Source organism: Paroedura picta, chromosome 1 (genome assembly GCF_049243985.1).
Source record: "Paroedura picta isolate Pp20150507F chromosome 1, Ppicta_v3.0, whole genome shotgun sequence".
NCBI lineage: Eukaryota > Metazoa > Chordata > Lepidosauria > Squamata > Gekkonidae > Paroedura > Paroedura picta.
The window spans coordinates 114,187,766-114,208,643 of record NC_135369.1 but is presented as its reverse complement, the minus strand read 5'-3'; the positions used below and the strand labels follow the sequence as shown (position 1 = coordinate 114,208,643).

Here is a 20,878-nt window from a genome sequence, read left to right as displayed (position 1 = left end):
CAACTGTTTGGCAGAAGGGGAAAGTACCCCCCCTCAAAAGGAAGACCCTCAGGCTCCCCTGCGTTGCTCCTGCAAATGCTTCCTCCCCTCAGTCAGGGGCTGTCAGAGGCTCCTTCGCAGCAGGCCTGAAGGGGGGGAGGGGGGGCACTCTGCAGTCTCCTGCCAGCTCTGTCAGGGTTATGAGGCAATTTGCAGTTGGACATGACAGTTAGGACAGCCTTGGGGCGAAAAGGGCTGGCACAGCCTGTCAAACCCTCTGTTCTCATCCTCTTGGCAGCCCTGCTGACCTCCTCTCCCTGCGGTGGTCAGGAGCAGACTGGCAGCAATTTCTCCAGATTGCCCCTGGCTGGATGGAATTTTGGTCTTTCCTGGTGAGGGGCCGATTGGCCCCTCCACTTGTCAGTCCAGGGCCTTGGGACCAATTGTTGCCCCTCCCCCTCACGGACTGAGCCCACCCCAACACCCCTTACTGTTTTATTAAGAGGAAAAAGATGTGTAATATGTAAGAGGGTAAGAAAACGATGGAGAGGCCAGGGCCACGTGTATGTGATAGACATTCACTTTTCTTCATACAGCATATTTTATTGTTGTAAAAGGAAGGCTAATCCAATGTGTTGTTTCAGCACAGCATTATTTGAAATTTGTGAGCTTGACTGGAAACTATTGATGCAGGCAGCCTCCAAAGGTTCCATGATTACAAAGTATTTTAAGAATAAACAACAAAGAGATTTCTGGCACCGTAAAGACTAACACATTTACTGTGGCTTAAGCTTTCATGGTCCAGAGCCCATTTTGTCAACTGCATGAACTGTCTTCATTTTGAACATATATGCCATGTACCCAGAAACCAGGGGAATCTATATGTGCATGCTGACTGAGGGTAAAATTTTAGGTTGATAATAAAATGCATTCTAGACAACAAAATAAAATTGGTGTGTATTTGTGTATGAGGCAAGACACTGTTAATGTGGACCATAGTCCACAAATAAATATGTCAAAATAAATATGCTAATTTTAATGTACCACAATTTATTTTATAATAAAATTTTATTTTATTTACTTCATTTATCATCCAGCTTTCTTGTTAAGGCAGCTTATGGAGTTGTGAAATCAGTAAAGACCAGTGTCATACAATGAACTATGCAATACACCTGGTAACATCTACCCCGTGGAATCTTTCAAGAATGGTATTTTTCACAGCCATTCTTCCCACAACTACAATCTTGCTGAAAAATCTATTCAAAACTCAAAATACCTTTAATGGCAACAAAAAAACAAAATTAAGAAAGATGGTTCAATACACATCAGTTGTAAAAAGTTAAGAAAAATTTATTATATTTTGCTGTTATTTCAAATGAATTTGCAGAAACAAGTATATTCTCCTGTGTTTAAAAGAAGTTTAAATTTCAGTCATATGGGTGACAGGTATCACAAAGACATGTAAGTGGGCTTCCCACATAGGGCCAACATGGGATCTGTTGCTGCCTCAAAACACTTTGTACATCTTGTACGTCTTGCAAAGTCTTCAGAGATGCTAGGGGTCTACTGGTTGTACATATTCCAAAATCTGCAGGCCACTATATTCTGTGCCATTGTAAAGGATCGCAACTGGGTTGAATCTCTAAAATTGCATATAAAATAAAAATGATATGATTCTCTTGGGTTGCTTGTGGGGTGATGCCGGTCCTGCACACTATTAGTAGAATTATGTATCACTATTATGTGATGATAGCACTGATTCACATTCAATATGGAACACTTCCAGTGCCCATTCACATGTAGATCATCCATAGATCAAGGAATCCACCTAAGTCAGCTTTAGCCTTAGGAGCGTCTGTAATTCTGGCCAACTCAGTGACACAATGAATTGATCTATTTAATACACATGCATGCCAAAGACACAAATCATGTCTTTCCTCACGTGACAATGTGACCTGCCTAGCTTAAACATTGATTTGCTGATGCAGCAAAACTTAACGTCAGACAGCTAAAGACCATTGCACTCCATTGTGACTTCTCAGTTGTCCACTGCTGTTCAGTCTTCAGATAATTTCAAGGCAGTTTTCTTCTTTCATTTCTGTCTTCTGTAGCTGTCAAGTCTCAATAAACCCCATGCATAATGATACTATCCTTAAATGGCCTGCACCACAGGGCAGTCAGTAATTAGGAACCCCTTTCTATAAGTCACTTTTGTGTTGTTGAAGTGTAATCACAATGGCTTAGACAGAGTTCTTTCGCTATGGAACACATGAACAAAACACTATCGTCTGTGCATCTAGGCAAGTCACATTTCCATTTTTTGTTGGAAAGTCTTCCACAAAAGATTGGCAGAGGTTTAATTGAAATTATACAAAAGGTCAGCAAATGAATTGAGTCAGCTGATTCTGAGGAGACCTGAATTTGCCATTCTTCCCACAAACTACAATCTTACACAAAATTTGCTAAATCTACCATATTTGAGGAGTATAATTCGTGACTGATAAAGATCTCACAAGCTTCTGAATGCCCATTGTCCTTCATTGTCCTTTTTACTAAACAGTCCTAGCAAGGTATTCTTGATCATATGGCATTTCTCAGTACAATGTCCTTCTTGTCTACTGTTGGCATACAGAAGTGAGCAATAATCAGTACAACTACTCTTTTGAAAAACAATTGCAGTAAATGTATCTGTATCGGTAATTGGTTGTAACAAATAGACATTGTCTGGATCCACAAGCAAGGGACAATGCAGAGCCTAAAGTGAGGGAAGAACAACATGAAATTTCTCAGAGACTGAGTCGATACAGAAGAAGGAGAAAAAAAGAAAGAATAGTTTGATGTCCACATGGATAGACTGCTGAGGCAGTCCATTTGGACTCCAGAGTTGATATTAGGGTTGGCAGCTCAGGGTTGAGAAATACCGGGAGATTTGGGAATGAGGTGGAGTCTGGGGAAGGGGGGGTTGCAGGAGTTGAGGGACTTCAGCAGAGTACAGTTTGATGTAGTGGTTAGGAGTGCGGACTTCTAATCTGGCATGCTGGGTTCGATTCTGCACTCCCCCACATGCAGCCAGCTGGATGATCTTGGGCTCACCACAGCACTGATAAAATTGTTCTGACCAAGTAGTGATATCAGGGCTCTTTCAGCCTCACCCACCTGGTGTCTGTTGTGGGGAGAGGAAAGAGAAGGCGACTGTAAGCCGCTTTGAGCCTCCTTCAGGTAGAGAAAAGCAGCATATACGAACCAACTCCTCTTCTTCTTCTTCTTCTACAATGTCATAGAGTCCATCCTCCAAAGCAGTCATTTTCTCCAGGGAAAGTGATCTCTGTTGCCTGGAGATCAATTATAATAGTGGGAGATCTCCAGTCCCCATCTGAAGGTTGGCAACCTTGACTGGAACACCTCTGCCAACTAACAAAACAGGACACAACTTGGCCTCAATAACTGTAATTCCTCCTATAAAATCAGAGTCCAGGATCACCTTTAAGACCAACAAAGATTTATTTAAGGTGTGAGCTTTCGAGTGCAAGTGCTCTTCCTCAGACTATGCTCGAAAGCTCACGTCTTGAATAAATCTTTGTTGGTCTTAAAGGTGCTACTGGACTCTGATTTTATTGTGCTACTTCAGACCAACATGGCTACCCATTTGAATCTGTGATGCCTCCTAGACAGCCTTTGGGAACTGTCCTTATATCAATAGTACCAGTATACCACACTACCCGCTCAAAATGGTTTTGAGCTCTGTTTATCCCTTCTTGCTTATCAGACACCATTGGTGATGTGGGAGAGTGTACAAGTTGGAGACTTTGTTAAGAAAAATCTTAGTAATAAATATGTTTATAAGGAACCTTCCCCATACACACATTGGTTAATTTTATTTCTGCTTTGTAGGTGACATTATTTTGGTTCACAAAAACAATGGAAAAGCCTACACAATTATTCATTTAATATTTATTTTAAAATATTGTAACTGGATTTGGGATAAATGCTTTATTCTCAGTCAGAAACTCTATGAGTCTCCTGCTATGTCCTGGAAAGCATACCATTTTCACCAGAAATTAGGGTTCCCAGTTGAGATCCTCTTCCCAAGCCCTACTCTCTGTGTCATGACCTACAAACATTACGTGGATGTCAACCACGTTTTTTTCTGTGATGGCAACTTGCAGTCTCTTTCTGTGTGAGGCTTGCCTGGCACCTAATTTAGTGTGGTGCAGTGATTAGAGTATCAGACCAGGATCTGGGAAACCATAAGTCTGTGATAAAATTTGGTAGATGGCCTTGATCCAGTCATGTTATCTCAGTCACATACAGAGAGCCTTCATTGGCATAGCAAAAAGAAGATAGAGCAAGAATAAGTTGGAAAGCAGACTCCTCTGGCATGTCTTAAAGTACAGCCAAGCCATTACTTGAAAGTTTGCTTCCATGCTCTTGTTGCATTCAGGTGCTGGCCAAGTGCCGCAACCAGGATTATATTAGATACACAATTAGGGACTCCAGACAGTGATTACATAAAAGAGGCTTGTAGTTTTTCTAGATCCTTATTTACTGCCTCAATTATTTACTGCCCTATACCCTAACTATTTTTGAAATAGTTAGGGTATTTCTGCATGCCATAAAGGCAGCTTAATGCGTACCTAAAATAGTCATTATATTCCGGCCCCTCCACACAACATTGCCCACATCCTGCATCTGGGCAGAAAACTGCTAGCTACATCTTCCATTTTACAGAGCTTCTCTGGGAATCCCAAAAAGTGGATCCACCACCCTAAAAAGTGCTCGCTTACGGAGAGCAACCAGCAGAAGGAAGGTATGGAGGGTCAAATGTGCTAAAGTCGTCTGCAGCATTCTGCTCGTGCTCCTGCCTCCCTCTCCTTTTAAAAAAATTGCTAACTTCTTGGAGCAATGAATAGGTGGACACACATGTAGGTAATGCTAGAAATAAAAGAATATTTCATTCAACAAAACATGCCTCTCAAAACTTTTCTCCCCCCCCCAATCATGAACAATATTAATTTACTAATTTATCAAATTACTCGGTTGCCTCAGCTTCAGAGCCCATGAAAGTCAATGGCACCGTAGACTTTAATAGGAATTTTGGCATTCCTGCCTTTCCTGGGTCTTGGGGGGTGGGGGTTTGAGGTACAGCCTCCAAACTTTCAAGGTAGCTCCAGGAGGCTCTTCTTTGGCTCACCTACAAATTTCAAAATGATTGGTCCAAGGGGTCCAGGTCTAGGGTTCCTAAAGAGGACGCCCCCATCTGCTCAATTATATTCTATGGGACAGACGTTCCATTGGATATAATGGAGGGATGGGGGCACCCTCTTTGGGAGCCCCTAGAAGTGGATCCCTTGGACCAATTATTTTGAATTGCTCTATTTCGCCTCTTCCAGCAGTAGGTGAGGAGGGCAAGACATGCAAAAAGAAGGCAGATAAAGCTAAGACAGCAAAAAGGTAAGGAAGGTCGGGGGGGGGGTGATATAATATGCGATTTGCCATTCTGCGGGTGTTACACTATTTTTGCTAATGTGTAGAAATGCCCTTAATATAGGCACGAAGGTATCTCAATAGACCTACTCTTGTTCTTGAGAAAATTACCATGTTGTCAGCATATAGGAGTAGTAGTGTAGGCCTTTCCCCTAAGATTGATGGATTTCTGATGACCTCAGCCAGGGCTTTTGGCAGGTCACTTAGAAAGAGACTGAAAAGTTGTGGGGCCAGAATTCATCCCTGTTTTACCCTGATGTTGATGCTTACTTTGTTTGTAAGCGAGCCTTCTGCCGTATACTTGATCTGGCACGTATTTCCTGTATAGTTGTTTTATTAGAAAGAGGAGTCTTTGGTCTATTTTTAGAGATTCAAGCTTTCCCCATAAAGGTTCCCTAGGAATGAGGTCAAAGACTGATTTTGAATCAATGAATGCTGCAAAAAGTTTCCTTTTTGCAGGTCTCATATATTTCTTTCTTAGGAAGGCCAGCTCTTCTGTTTTCTCAGTCTAACCTACATCACAGGAACAAAGTTTGAATCCAGTGGCATTTATAAGACCAACAAAATTTAATTCTGGCATAAGCTTTGATGTGCATGCACAGTTCTTCAGATACATTGGAACAGATTTTCTCAAGCCTTACAAAGTGCAGAGTGGGGAAGGGGATTAGCTGCCAGGAAGAGCTATTTAGAGTAATAAGTAACTGGGCAATAAGTATGGCTAAGGTTGGATTAAGCAGTTGATAAGACCTGGAAAAGGTAGGAAATGTGTTAGAGGAAGTGTGTGCGTACATGAAAGTGTATACCCAGAATTAGAATTAGAATTAGAATTAGAAGAAGAAGAAGAGTTGGTTCTTATATGCCGCTTTTCCCTACCCGAAGGAAGCTCAAAGTAGCTTACAGTCGCCTTCTCTTTCCTCTCCCCACAACAGACACACTGTGAGGTGGGTGAGGCTGAGAAAACCCTGATATCATTGCCTGGTCAGAACAGTTTTATCAGTGCCACGGCAAGCCCAAGGTCACCCAGCTGGCTGCATGTGGGGGAGTGCAGAATCAAACCCGGCATGCCAGATTAGAAGTCCATACTCCTAACCACAACACCAAACTGGTCCTGTTGTTGGGCCTGTCCTTGGACTGCTTGGCTACCGTGATTCATGCAAACGGTCACCTCCAGACTGGACTGCAGTATCTCTCTCTATTCAGGCCTGCCCTTGTCCTTGATCCAGAAATTGCAGCTGGTGCAGAATGCAGCTGCTAGGGTCCTTGCAGGTACATCTTGGAGGGCCATATCCAGCTAGTGCTGAGACTAGGCTTGTGTATTTCAGCCGCTTCGGTGGCTGTTCAATCGCGGGGGGGAGAGGCAGTGCCAGCGTGTGAGTTGGTGCATGCATGCAGGCACAGAGCTCTGCATCTGCGTACAGGTGCCAGGTTGGACACCGCCACTGGCGCTGCCCCTCCCCCTCCCCCTCTCCCTCCCCCTCTTCAGGCTTAAAGGGTCACTGAAGCAGCCGAAGCACACAAGCCTAGCTGAGGCAGCTGCACTGGATACCGGTTGCGGCCCAGGTCAGGTTCAAAGTGTTGGTATCTAGGGTTGGGCACTGTAGCGGATCACCCCCGAGCAGCCAGTGCCGTGGTGTGGGGGGGGGGGAGCGGAGGGGAGGCGCTGGAGCACACATGCAAGCACACTCTGAATATGCTGTATTAATTTCCTTCTCCCACCTCACTTTTCATACTATTTTACCTCAGAAATAGAAAAAAATGGGGGGGGGGGGGTATAATCTTCAGTTCCTATTAACCACTCACTCAGGCATTGCTGATTTGTTCTTCTTTTCAGTTTGCATTCATGTGGTTATGCACTTTCTATTTCCACAGAGGTTCTTGGATGGCAATATTGGGTTTCATTTCCTTTGCTTTCATAATATTTGCTTTATAAAGGGGTACAGAAATGTTTCTTCAAGGCAGCACATCCTCTACTCCACAGTGAGTGAGAGTGAGAGACTGGCTACAAAAACATTTTGTTTTCATTCAGCATAGTGTTCTCTCTCTCTCTCTCTCTCTCTCTCTCTCTCTCTGCCAACTGCTGTTTCTTTCACACAATTTGCAGAACTCACCTCAGATCTCATGTTTGCATGTAAATTGTTAACTGAGAAAACACCAGCCATTCAGGAGTATTAACAGCCCGTGTGATGTTGTAGATGGGTCAGGACTGAAGAGTCCTGGGTTCAAATTCTTGCTCTGCTATTAAATATGGATACAGTTGCCAACAGCCTGAAGGGAAAAAAAATGCCCAGTCCCAAAAACAAAATGTTATTTACCAAATTATCTTATTTACCTCCATGCCATAAAACACTGCAGCTTCCCATTTCCACAAAGTAAGCCTCTTTTAAAAGGACAAGACACTTTTCTCCAACCCTGTGTGTGGATCATGCATTCTGTCTTGATCTAACCTCACAGGGTTGTTATGAAAATAAAATGAGTGAGCAATGTGCCATTTTGAGCTTTTTGGAGAGGTGGGATAATGAAAAAGTAAAAAGAATATTGCAAACAGAATCACTTTAAGCAGCACTATACCCATTCACATTAATCTGGAAAAATACTCACAGCAATATTCTCTAAAGGCAGTAGCTTGCATCTTTTCATAAATGTCTGTCTTTTCATAAATGTTTGGAGGAGAGAGCCAGGGGGAGGGACTTTGAAGAACCAGCAACAATGATAACGCACAGGTCTTTAGCGCTACTGTTGCAGATTGGTTGCAGGAGTGTATCGCTATCCGGAGGGTGAATCCACTTTTCTGGATTCCCCTGAAAGCGCCACAACGAAGCGCTTTTTGCGGGTCGGTTTCAGGATTGTTGCAGATTGTCTACGACGTCGTGGGTTATGGCAAATTAGTAGCGTTTCCAATTAGCAACCATTGTGCTATTTTGAAGCCGTGCGAAATGGCCCATAGTGTTCTCTCTCTCTCTCTCTCTCTCTCTCTCTCTCTCTCTCTCTGCCAACTGCTGTTTCTTTCACACAATTTGCAGAACTCACCTCAGATCTCATGTTTGCATGTAAATTGTTAACTGAGAAAACACCAGCCATTCAGGAGTATTAACAGCCCGTGTGATTTTGTAGATGGGTCAGGACTGAAGAGTCCTGGGTTCAAATTCTTGCTCTGCTATTAAATATGGATACAGTTGCCAACAGCCTGAAGGGAAAAAAATGCCCAGTCCCAAAAACAAAATGTTATTTACCAAATTATCTTATTTACCTCCATGCCATAAAACACTGCAGCTTCCCATTTCCACAAAGTAAGCCTCTTTTAAAAGGACAAGACACTTTTCTCCAACCCTGTGTGTGGATCATGCATTCTGTCTTGATCTAACCTCACAGGGTTGTTATGAAAATAAAATGAGTGAGCAATGTGCCATTTTGAGCTTTTTGGAGAGGTGGGATAATGAAAAAGTAAAAAGAATATTGCAAACAGAATCACTTTAAGCAGCACTATACCCATTCACATTAATCTGGAAAAATACTCACAGCAATATTCTCTAAAGGCAGTAGCTTGCATCTTTTCATAAATGTCTGTCTCAAATGGTGCATGTGTGTGTGTGTGTGTGTGTGTGTGAGAGAGAGAGAGAGAGAGAGAGAGAATGTGGCTTTGGATTCCTCAGACCAAGTATTCCATTTCACAACTCCTTTTTCCTCTGTGAACATTCATGCATGATTGTCAAATTCTCTCTCTGAAATATCCTCACTGAGAACTGAAGATGGCTGGGACCATTTTTAGGCAAAGGGGGATGCCTATCTCTTTAATCTGCAGGAAGTAGGAAAGTATTTGCCTTCCAGAAGCTGACTAGACAGCACACTCCCAAAAGCAAAAGCATGCCAAAGCAAAATAATCTTCTTATATTCTTCAGTGTCCTCGCTACCGATATCAGCCTCATTTGGACAAGGACCTTAAAGATCTGTCTGAGAAAGATCACAGAGAGAAGCACTAGAGATTACTTCCACCCTCTATCTAGATGGTCCCATCCGGAAATTTTTTGAACACCATTGAATCTTTAATTAACTTCAAAAAGAGTTTGAGCTCTTTTGTCTCAGGTATGTAAACACAAAACCCACAGATTTGTCACTGTTTAGCATGGTGACGCTTCAAACCATCAATTAGGAGGAGAGGGGAGAGATTTGATAGAAAGAATGCCCATCCTGAGAACAGGAAAGAATGTTTTGCTAATTATAAACATATGGTGTATTATTGTTCCTCTCTAAGTCTCCATTCCCATTTCTACATTATGTATTATATGACTCTTCTTGACAAAATATCCCTCATTCATCTCTTAATATCAGCCTAATGTTATGATCAGTGAGTTCATTACAACTTTTAATGAAATTTAATGAGGCTGTTTGTGAGAGACCACCTAAAATGAGTCAATTTGTATCTTGAATCCAAAACTTCAGATTAATCAAAAGGGGGATTTGGTTATTCAAATTCTTTCTAGGCACTGTCTGCCTTCTTCTTCCTTCTGCTCTTCTTCCTCTTCCTCTTCCCAGACCCATTTCTCCTCCATAGCCCCTTAACCATTATTATACAGCTGAGGCCATCTGTGGGGCTGTGTTCATTGAGAATGGGTCACCACCCTCATTTATCCTAATTGCCTGGCTGACATCTAAGTGCTCACAATTCTCATTTTCGAAACCTCACCCTTAAACCAGAAATAGACCCAAAGAAAGAAAGAAAGAAAGAAAGAAAGAAAGAAAGAAAGAAAGAAAGAAAGAAAGAAAGAAAGAAAGAAAGAAAGAAAGAAAGAAAGAAAGATGTGAGTAAGTTCTGGCATTTTTTTTTAAACTTGATCTGCATATATTCTTAGAAATGCTATCTAGTTTCTAGATGATGTTGCATTATTGAGGGATATGCACCTATCACTTAAACCACATGAACATAATTGGGCTATTGGAAAGGATTGATCTTTCCCAGCGGCAACATTAGCCTTGGCCTGCTGATAGAAATCCTTCCTTTGCCCCATACTGGTCCCTCTCCCATTTCCCCACCACCACCTTCTTTGTCAGAGTGGTTAACAAAAAGTATAGCTTTCCATTTTGATCTGGAGTCTGGGATTAGATGCCTATTGAGTGCAACCTTTTGCCTTATCTAAACCTTTCAGTGGTGGCCACTCGGGAGTAGACATGCAATGCCACAATGGCTCCCAGACAGGAAAAAGCGGCCCCAGAGGAAAAGAGCATGCAGGTCTCGGCTTAAATGGATCTGACAGCTTTGCTTAGAGAAAGATGTTTATCCCTGTTTATGGACGTGTCCTCCCCCCCCCCCCTTTTATAATTCTCATGGCTGGTGTTACTTTTTACAGCGTGTCTGACTGTCTGGGAAGGGAGCAAACTGGTCACATGCCTTACAAAGCAGTGGGGATGGGTGAGAAACAATTCCACCAAAGCAGCTCGTTCGCAGTGAGCTGGATTCCTTGCCATAACATTTCCATTATCCCCTCCAAAGCACAATGTCCCATGTCAGTGTTTATAGAAATCACTGTGTGCTTTTCCACTGACTGCACTGGGAGCTGAAGCAAGGCTTCATTGTGCATGCCCATGCAAGTGCATGAATATATGTCCATTTATACACATCGACAAAAGGAAAAAAATAACTGCATAATAAATATCTATATGAATATGTTTGGTAAGATAATTTACCGACTATTTTTATGCAAAATTTTTCCAACACACTTATGGCTCATTAGTTTTAAAAGCTCTTGAACACGTTTTTAAAGAAGAAGACAAAATCTGGAAGGTTTTTGGAGAATTGCCACATATCTTACCATATTTCCCATTTTGTCTCACTATTTTGTTCTTGAAAATTCATTTTAATGTTTTACATTTATTATAGCCAGTAAACTCATAGCACCCTGGACAATAGATTGGTATCATTTGCTTTTTCTCCAAATAGAATGAAAGGGATGTTCTGCAGCATAACCGCATTTTTTTTTACAGCTGGAGACAGTGTTGCAATGCAGTGGTCCCCAACCCCTGGTCCGGAGACCAGTAACGGTTCGTTGATCAGTCGGTACCAGTCTGCACTCCTCCTCGTCCTCCTCCCTGGCTACTGCCTTGGGGGCTAACCTGCCACCCTGCCGCTGGCTCACCTTTGGTGCTCTCCAGTGATCGCTATGGCTGGGGCTCCCCCTCGGCGTGGCACTGTGCAGCTGTTGCTGGCAGCACAGCCAGCAAGCGGCGGGAAGTCAGGGGCACCGGCAGGAATGCAAGTAGAGCAGGAGCTCAGGTGGCGGCAACGCCCCTTGGCAAAAGATTACCCACCCCCCCGGGCCTCAGTAAAATTGTCAAGTATTAACTGGTCTCCGGTGATAAAAAGGTTGGGAACCACTGTTGTAATGGAACCACGCCTTAAAAAATAGAGGGAGGGAGGGGAGAGGATGGCAATGAGGAAGAAGACATGCACGAACAACTCAAAATTGTATACGTTGACTGTTGTGGACCTCCCCAAAAAGGGAGGGCTGATAGGAGTGGGTTATAAATTCAATGAATGAATGAATGAATGAATGAATGAATGAATGAATGAATGAATGAATGAATGAATGAATGGCAGCTGTGGAAAAAATCCCGAATGCAAGCATTTCCCCATTTGGCAGCCATGAATTAGATTTCACCTTGAAAGATGACCTCGCTGTAACTGGGAATCCCCTTGGTGTAAGGTAAATGAGAAGACAATTTGGGTCTGCACCTAGAAAGGTGGATTTTAGTGTGGAAATGGATGGAAAAAGTAGCACTTTAAAAAGGCAAATCTGAACAAAATCACTAGTGCAGAAATGGTCACGATCCTAATTTTATTTATATAAAACATTTTAATGCTGCTTTTTCCTTTATCCTGCCAAGTTTGTCCCCCAGGTGAGAAACAGTCAAAAAGACATTAAAATCAATTTAATTGGATAAGTTGCTGGAGTCAGTGAGGGCAACTACTTGCCTCCTTGAACCCTGTCCCTCTTGGATGCTCAAGACAAGTGACCAGTGAATAAGAGGCCCTCTGGGAGAGATTATCAACCTCTCCCTAGCTACCTGGGAGTCTCCAGAGGCGCTGAAGGATGTGGCGGTTCGCCCTTTGCTGTAAAAGCCATCACTGGACCTGCAGGACCCACCAAATTACCACCCAGTCTCGCAACTTGTGTTTCTGGACAAGTTGGTGGAAAGGGCTGCTATGGACCAGCTCCTGGCATTCTTGGAGGAAACTTTGGCATTCAAACCATGCCAATCAGGCATCTTTACTGGCCATGGGGTGGATACGTTGCTGGTAGCCTTGAAGGTGATCTCAGATGCTAGCTGGATAGAGGTCCTCACCAGAACATCTTGGAGGACCCGTATCCAGCCTGGGCTGAGGCTGCAGCATTAGTTACCAGTTGCAGCCCGGATCAGGTTCAAGGTTTTGGTATTAACCTTTAAGGCCATTCACAGTCTGGGCCCCTCATATCTGCAGGACCACCTGTCTCCTTATGCTCCCTGCAGGGCTTTGTGGAGGGAAGTTTGCCTGGACCCTACCTGGTGGAATGAGCTCCTGGGAAAGCTGAGGGCCCTGATGGAACTGGCTGAGTTCTGCAGGGCCTGGAAAATGGAGATCTTCTACCAGGTTTTCAGTTGAGGTCAGAGCAAGTAAGATTTGCCCCCTCACTGGGTCATCTAGCTCCCCTTGCCCCCTGAGGAAGAAGAATTGTTGGTTCTTATATGCTGCTTTTATCTACCCGAAGGAGTTTCAAAGCAGCTTACAGTTGCTTTCTCTTTCCTCTCCCCACAACAGACACCCTGTGGGGTGGGTGAGGCTGAGAGAGTCCTGATATCACTGCTCGGTCAGAACAGTTTTATCAGTGCTGTGGTGAGCCCAAGGTCACCCAGCTGGATGCATGTAGGGGAGCACAGAATGGAACCCGGCATGCCAGATTAGAAGTCCGCACTCCTAACCACTACACCAAACTGGCTCTCAGAGAAGGAATGGCAACCACAGAATGTGCTGCATATGCATGCCAGTGCTATCTGCACCGGCAATCAGAGTACCAATATCAGCTGCAGCAGAAGAACCACGCTGAAAAGTGGAGCATACTCCTGAAAATGCCTGAAAGGGATATGTAGAAACCAGTTAATGGTGTAACAACAGGCATTCATGGAGAAGCAAAACCAAAATGAGGGTTTATATATCAGACTTGTGGAATTACATGGCTTTAGTGGGCCAATGGATTGGCAAAATAAAGAGTCCTGCAATTTCAAGTGAAGGCTTGGATAGAAGTATAGGTAGAGCCATTATGTTGTAGTTGTTTGTATGGGCCTGGGATCTAGAAGACCCAGGTTCAAACTCCCACTCTGCCAGGAGCTTGTTGGGTGACCTTGGACCAGTGGGTCTCTTTCCACCTACCCTAAGTAGGTAAGGATACAATGTAAGGATAAAATGGAGGAAAGGAGACTAATGTATGCCACCCTCTGGCATTTGGCTGGAAAGAGAAAATAATACTTTACTATTGTGCCATAAGATGTTCAGGCACTCTTTGATGAATGACTTGGTCAGCGTCATCTTCTGCCTGTGGCGCATGCCCCTGAAGCAAGGACAGCATCCATTAAAGCTCCCCATGAAACACAACAACTCCCACCGCAGCCCACTGTTAATCTCTTTGCCCAGAGTCCTGGATGCTCAGACAGACTGAAGCCTGTGGGAACAGAGTCAGTTCCGCCAGTTAGGAGAACTGCAACTGCACTCAGATCCTGTCCACACCCTTCCTGCCTGCGGTGGCCTACCTCTGGACGATTATGTTCCCACCAGGGTGATGATTAGCGCTCCTCCATTCCCGCCTCCATTCTCTGGGGAGGGTGTTGCACTCACACTTGCCTTGCTGTCTGCTTTGGTTACTCATTGTTTCTTTTTGCAAGGTGCAGATAGTGAGCTAGACGTGTCTTTGCCGCTGTTGATAAGACTCAGGAGTGGGCATATTTTATTACACAGCTATTTCTTTAAAACCCCAAAATGGAGCTGATATTTGAACGCGCTGAGAGCTTACCTAGAGAAAAGAGTTTTTACTTTCTGGATTTCGAAAATGCAAAAGGTTATGATCCCAAATGATATTGCTGTAAATTAAACTCCCCGAGTAGCACTGATAGTTAATAATCGTATGCCAGTTTTACAAAGATCGGGTTCTTGTTCTTTCTTTGACATTAACTCCTGTTACATCCTACAATATTTTCCCCAGCAGAGGGTCCCACTTAAAGAAACAGAAGAAGCTTTCAAGCATCTTTAAAATCTTCTTTGAAGAAAGAATCATCTGCAAACGTGGCTCCTTTCTGTATCAAGCCACCCAGTTCAAAGTGATGCAATGGCAGATGCATCCTTTAAGTAGCAGGCCTGCAGCTATTAGGTTTAACACAGGGAGTGAATGGGCTAGTTTTAGGAACCAAAGGGGCATTTGGTGAAGAGGCACTGAACCATTGTGCACCTCTGGTATTGGCAGTAACAGAAGCGACATTGAGATAAGCTAAGGAAGCATTTATGCATGTACTCCTTTGGGTCTAAAACTGGGCCTCTGTATCTGAAGTTATATGAGATTGGGTCAGGTCTGCATTTTACAAAAGTGGATCCGCTGCCATAGCATTGTTTAAACTTTTATGAAAAAACAGGCAGTTCCTTTAGCAGAAATAGACTCTTGAACTAGACATATTCCAAAATGATAATGTGAACATCCAGCAATGTTGATTATTCTAAGAACAATAGTCAAAGAGACAGGATGGGATAGTAGATGGAGAACTGGGACCAAAGTCTCACTCAGTGACAAAGCTCATTGGGTGACAGTAGACCAGTCTCTACCAGCTTGGTGTAGTGGCTAGGAGTGCAGGCTTCTAATCTGGCAAGCTGGGTTTGGCTCTCCCACATGCAGCCAGCTGGATGACTTTGGTCTCGCCACAGCCCTGATAAAGCTGTTCTGACTGGGCAGTAATATCAGGGCCTCACCTACCTCACAGGGTGTCTGTCGTGGGGAGAGAAACATGTCTAGCGCATTCCCCTCTTCCACCATTTCAAGCAGGAAGTGCAAGATGGCAGCAGAGGAGCCAGCAGGTGAGGAATTCCGGAGGTGTTTTTTTTTTTTTTAGCGTTACACCATTGCGCTGGTGTTAGGTTTTTTTTACTGTGCAGAATTTCCCAGAGGATCTACCATGTGGGATGTGCAACCTGAACTTTCTGCCAGCTGTGTGGAGAGTTGACAGGGGACCCACTAGCTAATGAGCTAGCAGAAGAGGATAGTGATATATATTTAAGAATTCTATGGATGGACATGCCTTAGGAGAAAAAGCCAGGAATAATTTTTTTACCTGAGCCAATTTCAGAAATTCCAGGCTCAGCTCACTATTTTCTCTTGTCTTATTTGTTGTTTATTCAGCCCATTTATTTGTTTGTCTAGTTCTGACCCTCCCCTCCAGTTTGCGTGCATATCATTGTCTTTTCCCATTTCCTCTGTCTCTGTTGTTTCCTCTCCCATCATCGTTTTACACAGTGCAACATCTGCGTGTCTGAGGCTTTCTCCCCTGTAGCCTTGTAACTGGACTGCGCAAGCAACAACTAGGCCAGTTACAAAGAAAGAGAAGGCAGTTCTGTCTGGCCTCATATCACAATGACTCACATGCAGGATATCACATTGTTGTGTGCCATGTAGAGAAAGTCTGTTGTCAGGTGTCGGGAGAGAGGCCTGGGAGAAATTGAAGCATTTTGCTCAAACCTACATTGGGAGAGAATTTGTAAGGCCTCCTCCCTTACAAAAGGAAATCAGTTGTTGTGATCAGAAGAAAATCCTAACTTGAAAAGATTAAGCAGCATTAGAAAGAACACCCCAGTAGCTTATTGAGTTTAAACTGAAGATAACAGGGAACAGAACAGTTTCAACAAGTAAATTGAAATAGTCAGTCTTTTTTTTTTCCAAAGAGACATCAGGGAAAATGTGTTAACATATTCTATGTATTTAGAACATTTTTATCTAACCCTTCCCTCAAGGAGTGCAGGGCAGCCTGCATCAACCTCACTCTTTTTGTTTTACTCTCACAACAACCCCATGAAAGCAGTTAAGTTCAAAGTGGTAAGTCCAAGTTCACTCAACAAACTTCATGACAAAATCAACCTAAGTCTCCCAGATCTTGGTGGTTGAAAGTGCTGTCAGGTTGAAGCCAACTTATGGTGATCACATAGGATTTTCAAAGCAAGAAACCTTCAGGGGAAGTTCTCCATTGCCTGCTTCTGCATTGTGACCCTGGTCTTCCTTGGTGGTCTCCTGTCCAAATACTGAGTTCCCTCAGGGGCTCAAGGTGGCAGCAGTTTCCCCTCTTCTGAAGAAATCATCTTTGGACCCATGGGACCCCACCAGCTACTGTCCACTCTTGCATCTTGTTTATCTGGGCAAGATAGTTGAAAGGGCTTCAACAGACCAGCTCCTGGCATTTTTGGAAGATCCATACCAGTTGGCCTTCTATCCTGGCCATGGGGTGGAGACCATACTGGTCGTCCTGATCTATGATCTTCGGCGCAAACTGAACTGAGGTGGGTTGGCCATTCTCATGATGTTAGATCTTTCACCAGCATTTGATGTGGTCGATCATGAGCACTTGGTTGATACAGGGATAGGGGGAACAGGCCTTAAGTGGCTGACCTCCTTTCCTGAAAACAGGTCGCAGAGGGTTGCACTGGGAAGGGAGTTATCCGACCCCTTTGCACTACCATACGGGGTGCCACAAGGGGCAGTACTCTCTCCCACTTTGTTTAACATCTATATGCACCCTCTTGCCAAGTTGGTCTGGAGTTATGGGCTGGGATGTCACCAATATGCAGATGACACCCAGCTCTATCTCCTAATGGATGGATGGCCAGATAACTCCCCAGAAACATTTGCCAGTTGTTTGGAAGCAGTAGTTAGATGGATCAGAAAGAGTCATCTGAAACTCAACCCCTCCAAAACAGAGGGGCCGAAAGGGGCAGGACCAGAAAGTGCATCTTCCCTGCCTGAACAGGGTGCAACTAACATCTGTGCCCCAAGCCAGGAATTTGGGAGTGCTTTTTGATGCTTCCCTTTCTATGAAGGCTCAGGTCACTAAGGTAGCTTGGATGGTGTTTTTCCATCTACGTCAAGTCCAGCTACTAGAACCCTACCTGTTCCTGGAGCACCTGGCCACTATGATCCATGCAATAGTGACTTCCAGGTTAGACTTCTGTAACTCGCTCTATGCAGGCCTACTCTTTTCCCTGACCCAGAAATTGTAGCTGGTACATATTGCGGCTGTGCAGGTCCTTACCAGGTCTTCCTGGAGGGCCCACATGCAACCGGGGTATGAGATCTGGTTTCCCCCCTGAGTTCAGATGCAGCATTAGAGCTGTGGATGGCCACCCCGGCTGGCACCAAGGTTTCTGACCATCAACCACTGGTTACTATCTAGACCAATGCCGGAGGGCCAAAGCATGGGAGGAGTTTTTTTAAATCCTGAATTGTATACCACCATTTTTATGCTAGAGTTTTTTAGATGTTAATACTGGGGTGTTTTATGGGAGATCTGTTTTTATGTTTTATATTACTTTGTGAACCACCATGAGCCAGCTTGCTGGGAGCAGCAGTCTATAAATCTAATAAATAAATAAATAAAATAAATAACCTAGGCAGACCCTACTTAGCTTCCAAGATCAGGGCCACCCAGATCAGGGCCTCCTGGATTGTCACTAGTAACAAAGACGAACAATAACAAAAGCAGAACTGCACTGCTGGTATATGCCAATTACCCATGTAACCATCTTAGAAAATGACACAGAGCAGTTATTCCTAGTTATATTTTGTGCTGCAACCAGTCTACATCAGTACAGGGAATAAATTCTTTCCTGACCTCAAATGACCTCCCCCCTTCTCTAGAGTGGCCCTTTACCCTGCTTGTGAAAACATTATGCAACTAACAAGCAACTGGTACATTTCCCCAGAGAGGGCAAATAACAAATTCAGGTACTAATTTGAGATAAAGAAAACAGTCCTGGGGTGTGTGTGTGGAAGATTAACATTTTGAATCTCCCTTGGCCACAGTCCCTGCTACACTGCCCCCTCCCACCTGCACCAAGAGTCACTCCCCGCTCCCAGCTGCAATTTAGCAATAAACATACATCTGAGTATCCAGTATCTCCTCTTGTTCAACTTCCCCAAAACAGTTGTACAGTTATGTAGGGGTGACATTTTATGATGGATATGATCATAAATTTCCCAAATAAAATGTATTCCACAGCATAGAATGAATGGAGAAGGAAAACAGTGGGCCAGGTAGCACATTTGCTTCTGGGTATGCCCTTTCAGCTAGATTATGCTAAACTGCCCATCCAGAAAAAAAACACTTGATGTAATGTTTTTCAGATGTTGTATGCTCAGTGGGCAGAAATGACATGCCTGAGGATCTCATGATGTGAAACCATTTTCTCTGCAAGTGGACAGAGAAGGCCAGCCTAGGACTCTTTTCTCTGACATGTTAATTTCCCAAAGGCAGAATATCTTTAACACAAAGATGCATTCAGGCATGTGATTCTCTTTTGAATTTAATTGTCTTGAAGAGGCCTGGAACCACACTATTCTGGGTCTTAAAAGATTGTATTTATTTCACTGATACCCTGCTTTTCTTCCCAATGGGGGAATTAAAACAGTTGACAATGTTTTCTACTTCATTTTATCCACAGAACACCCCTAGGGAGACTTACCAGGGAGGGAAACCCAGGCTATGTGACCAGTGGTGACAGACAGGACTTTCCAGTGTGTACAGAAAGTGACAGCATTACATCATGAGGTCATGGTGATGCTCTGGTATTTGATCAAAAAACGATGGTAAAATAATGGCTTTTCCCATAGAATTTTTGCCCCAAAACCTGACTGAGAGTATGGGACTGGAGGTTACCCAGAAAGCTTCCATGACACTCTGGGGATTCAAACTTCCCATACCCTAGTCCCTCAGTCTAACCACCATGCTATGCTCTCTGAGGTATGAATAAAGAGGGGCATAATGCTAAACACCTGCTCCAAAGATTTATATAATTCACAGGTGACACCTGGAGGCAATTTAAGAATGTTGTTGCTAAATGATACTGTAGGAGCAATCTGAAACGAACATTTTCTGTGGGGAAGCATTTCTCTGCTGCACATTTTTTATAGATTAAAAATCTCAATACAGCCCTTTTTCATGCTTGCCAAGCTGAAATCCAGAGGAAGCTTCCTCTGCTGCTGACACCAGGCTGAAATGGAGAAGTGTAAGTGATGGCATTTGGACTCAGAAGCATGAGCAGGCTCTCTGGAACACTCACTCCATTTATCAAAAATCTTGACCCCGTTCTTCACCTTTAGATCGGCATGCCTGTGAGGGCTGGAAAGTTATCTGTGGCAGCAGGAATGTGCCCTCTGCCTTCCATGCGCCCATTTTACCAGCCACTTGCACACTGGACTGCAGGGCCAACACTTCAACACTCCCAAGTGGAAACCTGAAAGCAGTTCAGTGTCGAGGTGTAGCAGAGTCAAGTGGGAGGTCAAGCAGAACTAACTAGGTGAGGATCTTCGCAGGCATCCTGGCACTGGTCAGAGGCAGCAGCAGGTCCTCCCAGAGCCTTTGAGAGAGGAGTGTGAAATCATAGGGCAGCTTTGGACAAAAACAGACAACTGCCAGGCTGGCTTTTGGTGACATGTTTAGATGCCTGGCCACAAGCAGCCCATGGTTTGGAATGCATGATCATCTATTTCTCATGTCTTAGACAACACTGAAACAAATGGGCAAGCATTTTGCGATGCAGTCCTGAACAGAGTGATGCCTTTCTAAGCCTACTGACTTCAGAGGACTCAGAGGGGCCACATACTGCTTAGGAGTGCACAGCCTTGTTGCATCTGCATCTTATCTGAGAAACTACTTGGCCTTGAAAATCAGCCATGGTGGTGATATATATGATTGCCCCAATACCATTTGTTGCTCTTCTGTACCATTTGCCTGAGTGCCCACATTCCAGGTGTCCCATACCATGGTAGAGGAGGGAAAGATAGGCACTCATATTGTGGTTGACTTTATAAAGCAGCTCCAGGAGTCATTTTTGGTTTCCAAGCATTTTTTAATTTTATGGAGTATGTAGTATAGCCAGGAGATCCAAGGATTATCCGGCAGCCAGGCAAGGGATGTTTGGAGGTAGTTGGTGTTTGCCTGCCTCCTTGACCCATTATGCACGGGGGTTTTAGCGCACATTCGGGGTGGAATGGCGGCGACTAAAATCACGGATAACGCACGGAGCCGGCTGCAACCGGCTGCAGCTTCGGTGCATGCCGCCGAAAAAGCCGCGTCAGTGAAACGCGGAAGAAAGCGCAGCTTCCGGGTGAGCGGGGCGCAACCAGAAGCGGCGCCCGGATCGGCG

At 44.1% G+C, this 20,878-nt stretch overlaps 1 long non-coding RNA gene across 1 annotated transcript; it reads right to left on the bottom strand.

Annotated features, from left to right (window-relative positions):
• Window positions 1-1,173: 1,173 nt before the first annotated feature.
• LOC143841577 (uncharacterized) lies at window positions 1,174-8,658 on the bottom strand. The gene is made up of 3 exons (XR_013232737.1): window positions 8,491-8,658; window positions 7,572-7,728; window positions 1,174-2,734 (listed from the first exon to the last, which is right to left on the bottom strand). It is a non-coding gene; the product is annotated as an uncharacterized LOC143841577 (long non-coding RNA).
• Window positions 8,659-20,878: the final 12,220 nt, after the last annotated feature.